General features: G+C 40.6%; 1 long non-coding RNA gene across 1 annotated transcript in view; it reads left to right on the forward strand.

Annotated features, from left to right (window-relative positions):
- Positions 1-2,807: 2,807 nt before the first annotated feature.
- Positions 2,808-8,154, forward strand: part of LOC138418881 (uncharacterized) — a 46,508-nt gene continuing 41,161 nt past the window's right edge. Inside the window, exon 1 of the long non-coding RNA XR_011248756.1 lies at positions 2,808-2,979. This is a non-coding gene — a long non-coding RNA (uncharacterized lncRNA). The remainder of the gene's footprint in view (positions 2,980-8,154) is intronic.

Consider the following 8,154-nt stretch of genomic DNA (forward strand, 5'->3'; position numbering starts at 1 on the left):
GGTTTCTACCTCCTAGATGTCAATATTAACCCCTCTCCCAGGTGTAAAAATAAAAAAAATGACCCCGGATATTATTTAATGTCCACTTGGGGGCAAAGTCCAACCCAGTTGGGAAGTGAAGGTGTAATGGGAGAAACTGAAAGACACCCAAGGGCAGCTGAACTTTCCTGATCTCCAACTGGCCTCTCCTTGACTTCCAACAATTACATTAAAATTTTTTTAAATTAATTAATTTTATTTTTGGCTGCTCTGGGTCTTTGTTTCTGCACCTGGGTTTTCTCTAGTTGTGGCAAGCAGGGGTTACTCTCTTCGGGTTCAATCCCTGCGGTTGGGAAGAATCCCTGGAGAAGGAAATGGCAACCCACTCCAGTATTCTTGCCTGGAGAATCCCATGGACAGAGGAGCCTGGTGGGCTACAGTCCATGGGGTCGCAAATAGCTGGACATGACTGAAGCAACTTGGCATAGCATGGGTACTCTCTAGCTGTGGTTCTCAGGCTTTTCACTGTCATGGTTTCTCTTGTTTTGGAGAGTAGGCATGGCCAGGGCTCAGTAGTTGTGGTGAATGGGGCTTAGTTACTCTGTGTCATATGGAATCTTCCCAGAGCAGGGATCGAACTCTTATCCCCAGCATTGGCAGGCAGATTCTTAACCACTGAACCACTGGGGAAGTCCCAACACTTACAGTATTCTCTGCCCTCTCCAACCTCCAGACCCTTTCCTCCCTCTGTTGATGGTCTCATTTCTTATCCCATAGAAAAAGCAGCATGCTCACCCGCCTACCAGAATCTGAGCCACATATGTAGCCTTGCTTTCCTGACAGAGAAAGGGCAACATTTCCTTCTTCTTCTTTTTTATTTTGTGGGATCTTAGTTCCCTGACCAGTGATAGAACCCGTGGTCCCTGCAGTGAAAGCGCAGATTCCTAACCACTGGACCACCGGAATTCCCAAGTGCAGCTTTTCCTGAAGGCGACAGGGCATCCCACCCCTGTCACTAGCTGGATGGCTTTCTTTCTCTTTATTGCATTGTGTTTTGTGTGGATGTGGGCAGATGGATTTTTTCCTAGTTTACAATTGTTTGAGGTAAAATTTACATGTAGTGAAATACACAAATTGGGACTAATAGATACAAACTACTACATATAAAATAGATAGATAATAAGGTCCTATTGTACAGCATAGGGAACTGTGTTCAATACCTTGTAATAACCTATAATGGGAAATAATACGAAAAGAATATATATATATATATATATATATATATATACATATATATATACATATTTATATAGGGGCTTCCCTGGTGGCTCAGTGGTAAAGAATCCACCTGCCAATGCAGGAGACACAAGTTTGATCCCTGGTCTGGAAAGATCCCACATGCCTTGGAGCTACTAAGTCTCTGCACCACAAATATTGAGACTGTGCTCTAGAGCCCAGGACCCACAACTATTGGGCTCATGCACCACCACTACTGAGCCCGTGAGCCTAGAGTCTGCTCCTCAACAGGAGAAACCACACATCACAACGAAGGGTAGCCCTGTTCACCAGAAGTAGAGACAAGCCCTCAGAGCATGAAGACCCAGCACAGCAAATAAACAAATAAATGAAAGTGTTTAAAGAAAGAATTGAAGATTGAAGGCAAAAGAAGAAGGGGGCAGCAGAGGATGAAATGGTTAGATAGCATCACTGACTCAATGGACATGAATTTGAGCAAACTGCGGGAGATAGTGGACGGGGAAGCCTGGTGGGCTGCCTTCCATGAGGTTGCAAAGAGTAGGACATGACTCAGCAGCTGAACAACAACAACATTTTACAAAAGAATACATGCCTATATATACATATCTGAATCACTTTGCTATACGCCAGAAACTAACACAGGGACTTCCCTGGTGGTCAGTGGTGAAGAATCCGCCTTCCAGTGCAGGGGATATGGGTTCAATCCCTGATTAGGGAACTAAGATCCCACATGCTGTGGAGCAGCTCAGCTGGAGTGCTGCAACTGCTGAGCCTGCAAGCTCTGGAGCCTGTACCCCACAACTAGAGAAGACCCTGCACGCTGTACCTAGGAAAAGCCTGGGTGCTTATTGAAGACCCAGTGCAGCCAAAATTAAAACAAAACTAATACAGCATTGTAAATCAACTATAGTTCAATTAAAAAAAAATACAGATATTGCATGAACATTTACTAAGTTTTGGCTGCATATGCTGGTGCAGGGGTTCCCTGGTGGCTCATCTGTAAAGAGTCAATTTTTTTTAAAAAAGGAAATATTTTAAATCAACAGTACAATTTGATTCTGAAAGATTCTGTATGGGAAAAATTAGGGTCTTCCACTCTATTTTATTTCCAAAGAATTAATTTACTTATTTTTGGCCGGGCTGGGCCTTCATTGCTACAAGCAGGCTTTCTCGAGTTGCAGCAAGTGGGGGGCTGCTGTTCATTGCAGTGCGCGGGCTTCTCATCTTGATGGCTTCTCTCGTTGCTGAGCACCGGCTCTACAGCACAGGCTTCATTAGTTGTGGCAAACGGATCTAGCTATCCCTCCGCGTGAAGGTTCTTCCCGTACCAGAGACTGAACCCAGGTCCTCTGCACTGGCAGGTGAATTCTTAACCACTGGACCACCAGTGAAGTCCTCTCGATGGCTTTATGTTACTGAGTTATAGCCTTTTGCTTCCCCTTCAGTGTGACACATAGAGAAAGCATGGATTTTGCAGTCAGTAGATTCAGATTAAAATCCTGATTCTATAACTTGAAAGTTATGTGACATTGAATGAGTTACGGAATGTCTCTGTACCTCGCTTTCTTTAGGAGCGAAATGGAGGTAATGGGCTTTATACTGGGCTTTATATAATGGGCTTTACGTTCCAGCCCATAATGAAGTGCCTGACCCAGGACTCAAGATGTGTTAAACAAATGACTGAAAAGTGTCAGGAATGTTCCTGGTACATGGCCTGCATTTAATGATAAATCTTCTACACACGTAAGTATGCCTGGTAATTTTTGATTGGATGTCAGTCTTCATAAATTTTACCTTGTGGGTGATGGATATTTTTGTGTTCCTATAAATATTCTTGAGTTTTTTCTGTGATGAAGTTAAGTTACCTAGATATCTTTTGTGAACATTAACAAAAATGTAATTTCAAACTTAACAAAAAGCTTCATGAATAGTACAAGGAACTTTTATGTACAATTTCCTCGGATTTACCAACTGTTAACATTTTTGCACTGTTTATCAAAATCTCTCTTTTTCTCTATTTCTCTATGAATTGAGAGTAAATTGTAGCCCAGGTGCCCTTATACCTCTAAAGTGTTCAGTGTGTATTTCTTAAGAACAAACACAATTTTTATTACATTGATAGTAGTAGAATCAAAATAGAAAATTTAGTATTGTTGCAATATAATTTAATCTTCTGGCAATATTTCAATTTTACTGGTTGTCCAAATGATGTTGATTATAATAATTTTTTTTCTGCTTTGGAAGACCAGATGAGAGTCTCTTTTAATCGAAGTCTGTTCCTCAAACTTTATTTTTTTAAATTAATTAATTAATTTTTGCTATGCTGACAGACCCTTGTCAATGCAGGAGAGAAGTCCCAACTTCTGGACCACCAGGGAATTTCCCTTCAACCTTTATTTGTTTTTGAAGCCATTGGCAAATTTGGCAAATCCTAGCCACTCATTTTTTATACTGAATGTCTCTGTACTTCACTTTCTTTATGAGTGGAATGGAGGTAATACGTTACATTCCAGCCCATAATGAAGTGCCTGACCCAGAACTCAAGATTTGTTAAACAAATGACTGAATCACATCAGGAATGTTCCTGGTACGTGGCCTGCATTTCGTGATAAATCTTCTACACATCTATGTATGCCAAGTAATTAAAAAAATTAATTTATTTTTAATTGGAGAATAATTGCTTTACAATGTTGCGTTGGTTTCTGCCATACATCAACATGAATCAGCCATAGGTATACACATGTCCTGTCCCTCTGTAACCACCCTCCCACCTTCCATGCCATCCTGCCCCTCTAGGTTGTCACAGAGCACTGGGTTGAGCTCCCTGAGTCATACAGCAAATTTCCACTAGCGACCTATTTTATGTACGGTGATGTCTGTGTTTCCGCACTACTCCCTCCATTGGTCCCGCCCGCCCCTTCCCCCACTGTGTCCACAAGTGCGTTCTCTATGTCTGCATCTCCATTGCTCCCTGCAAGTTGATGCATGGGTACCATCTTTCTAGATTCCATATATACACGTTAATATATGATATTTGTCTTTCTGACTTCATATAATGGGCTCTAGGTTCATCCACCTCATTAGAACCAACTCAAAAGCATTCCTCTTTTATAGCCAAGTAATATTCCACTGTGTATATGTACCACAACTTCTTTACCCATTCGTCTGTTGATGGACATCTAGGTTGCTTCCATGTCCTATCTCTTTTAAATAGTGCCTCAATGAACATTGTGGTTCATGTCTTTTCAATTATGGTTTTCTCAGGGTGCATGCCCAGTAAGTGGGATTGCTGGGTCACATGGTAGCTTTATTCTTAATTTTTTAAGGACTCTCTGTACTGTCTTCAATTGATAGTGGCTGTATCAATTTGCATTTCCATCAACAGTGCAAGAAGATTTCCTTTTCTCTACATTATCTCCAACGTTTATTGTTTGTAGACTTTTGATGATGGCCATTCTGACCAGTGTGAAATGATAGCTCATTGTAGTTTTGATTTTCATTTCTCTAATAATGAGTGATGTTGGTCATCTTCTCACGCATTTGTTAACCATCTGTATGTCTTGGGAGAAATGTGTGTTTAGGTCTTCTGCCCACTTTTTGGTTGGGTTGTTGTTTTTTGGGTATTGAGTTGCATGAGCTTCTTGTAAATGTTGGAGATTAATCCTTTGTCAGTTTCATTTGCTATTATTTTCTCCCATTCTGAGGGCTGTCCTTTCACCTTGTTTATAGTTTCCTTTGCTGTGAGAGAGCCTTTAAGTTTAATAAGGTCCCATTTTTTTTTTCCATTACTCTAGGAGGTGGGTCATAGAGGGTCTTAGAGTGATTTATGTCCAAGAGTGTTCTGCCTATGTTCTCATTTGAGAATTTTATGGTTTCTGCCTGGTAATTTTTGATTGGATGTCCAGTACCTTGTCAGTACTGGATATTTTTGTGTTCCTATAAATATTCTTGCGTTTTATTCTGTCATGAAGTTAAGTTACTTAGGAATCTTTTGGGAACATTTGAAAAGTATATAATTCCAAACTTAATAAAAAGCTGCAAGTATAATATAAGAAACTTTGATGCACATTTTCCTCTGACTCATCAATTGATAACATTTTGCCACCCTTTATCAGAGTCTCTCTTTATCTTTATTTCCTTGAATTAGATAAATTGTTTGAGAATTAATTGTAGCCTTGGTGTCCTTATACCTCTAAAATGTTCAATGAGTATTTCCAAAGAAGGACACTTTTTATTACCTTGAGAGTAATATTATCAAAATGGAAAAATTTAGTATTGATATTATTTGATCTTCTGGTAATATTTCCATTTTGGTAGTTGTCCAAATAATGTTCATTATAATAATTTTTTTCTGGTTTGGAAGGCCAGATGAGAGTCTCTTTTAATTGAAGACTGTTTCTCAATTTTTTTAAAATATAACTGTTATTTTTTCCTGTGCTGACAGACCCTTGTCAGTACAGGGGAGGAGTCCTAATCGATGGACCACCAAGGAATTCCTCTTCAACCTTTGATTTGTTTTTGAAGCCACCAGCAGATGTGGCAAATTCCTAGGCATCCATTTTGTATACTGGGTATCTTTGTACATCACTTTCTTTTTGAGTGGAATGGAGGTAATACTTTACATTCCAACCCATAATGAAGTGCCTGACACAGAACTCAAGATTTGTTAAACAAATGACTGAATCACATCAGGAACGTTCCTGGTACATTGCCTTCATTTCACGATAAATCTACACACCTATGTATGCCAGGTGATTTGTTTTAAAATTTATTTTTAATTGGAGGATAATTACAATATTGTGTTGGTTTCTGCCATACATCAACATGAATCAGCCATAGGTATATATATGTCCCCCACACTTGAACCTCCCTCCCACCTCCCACCGCCTCCCACTCCTCCTGGTTGTCACAGAACAGTGGTTTGCGCTCCCTGAGTCACATAGCCAGTTCCCACCGGCTACCTATTTTGCCCATGGTGATGTCTGTGTTTCCAAGCTACACTCTCCATTGGTCCCACCCTCTGCTTTCCCCTCTGTATCCTCAAGTCTGTACTCTATGTCTGCATTTCCATTGCTGCCTTGAAGGTAATCAGTACCATCTTTCTAGATTCCATATCTGTGCATTAATAAAAATATTTGTCTTTCTCTTTCTGACATACTTCACTTTGTATAATAGGCTCTAGGTTTGTCCACCTCATTAGAATCTCATTCCTTTTTACAGCTGAGTAGTGTTCCATTGTGAATAAGTACCACAACTTCTTTATCCATTCATCTGTTGATGGACATCTAGGCTGCTTCCATGTCCTAGACCTTGTAAATAGTGCTGCAGTGAACACTGGGGTCCATGTGTCTTTTTCAACTATGGTTTCCTCAGGGTAGATGCCCAGTAGTGGGATTGCTGGATCATATGGTAGTTTCATTCTTAGTTTTTTAAGGACTCGCTATACTGTTCTCCATAGCGGTGTATCAGTTTGCATTCCCACCAACAGTGCAAGAGGATTCTCCACAACCTCCCCAGCATTTATTGTTTGTAGACTTTTTGATGATGACTATTCTGAAAGAGATGGGAATACCAGACCACCTGACCTGCCTCTTGAGAAAACTATATGCAGGTCAGGAAGCAACAGTTAGACCTGGACATGGAACAACAGACTAGTTCCAGTTAGGAAAAGGAATATGTCAAGGCTGTATATTGTCACCCTGCTTATTTAACTTATATGCAGAGTACCTCATGAGAAATGCTGGGCTGGAAGAAGCACAAGCTGGAATAAAGATTGCCAGGAGAAATATCAATAACCTCATATATGCAGATGATACCACCTTTATGGCAGAAAGTGAAGAGGAACTAAAAAGCCTCTTGGTGAAAATGAAAGAGGAGAGTGAAAAAGTTGGTTTAAAGCTCAACGTTCAGAAAACTAAGATCATGGCATCCGGTCCCATCACTTCATGGGAAATAGATGGGGAAACAGTGGAAACAGTGTCAGACTTTATTTTTTTGAGCTCCAAAATCACTGCAGATGGTGATTGCAGCCATGAAATTAAAAGACGCTTACTCCTAGTTATGACCAACCTAGATAGCATATTCAAAAGCAGAGATATTACTTTGCCAACAAGGGTCCATTTAGTCGAGGCTATGGTTTTTCCAGTAGTCGTGTATGGATGTGAGAGTTGGACTGTGAAGAAAGCTGAGCACCAAAGAATTGATGCTTTTGAACTGTGGTGCTGGAGAAGACTCTTGAGAGTCCCTTGGACTCCAAGGAGATCCAACCAGTCCATCCTAAAAGAGATCAGTCCTGGGTGTTCATTGGAAGGATTGATGCTAAAGCTGAAGTTCCAATATTTTGGCCACCTCATGCAAAGAGTTGACTCATTGGAAAAGGCCCAGCATTAGCTGGGAGGGGTTGGGGGCAGGAGGAGAAGGGGATGACAGAGGATGAGATGGCTGGATGGCATCACCGACTTGCTGGACATGAGTTTGGATAAACTCCGGGAGTTGGTGATGGACAGGGAGGCCTGGCGTGCTGTGATACATGGGGTCACAAAGAATCGGACACAACTGAGCAACTGAACTGAACTGACTCTGACTGGTATGAGATGATGGCTCATTGTAGTTTTGATTTGCATTTCTCTAATAATGAGTGATGTTGAGCATCTTCTCATGTGCTTGTCAATCATCTGAATGTCTCTGGAGAAATGTGTGTTTAGGTCTTCTGGCCACATTTTGTTTGGGGTGTTTGTCTTTCGGGTATTGAATGCATGAGCTGCTTGTAAATGTTGGAGATTAATCCTTTGTCAGTTGTTTCATTTGCTATGATTTTTTTTTTTTTACCATTCTGAGGGTTGTCTTTTCTCCTTGTTCACAGTTTCCTTTGCTGTGTAAACACAGCATTTCTCCAAATGTGACCTAAGTGGTGAAAAG

The sequence above is a fragment of the Ovis canadensis genome, chromosome 14 (assembly GCF_042477335.2).
Source record: "Ovis canadensis isolate MfBH-ARS-UI-01 breed Bighorn chromosome 14, ARS-UI_OviCan_v2, whole genome shotgun sequence".
Classification (NCBI taxonomy): Eukaryota; Metazoa; Chordata; class Mammalia; order Artiodactyla; family Bovidae; genus Ovis; species Ovis canadensis.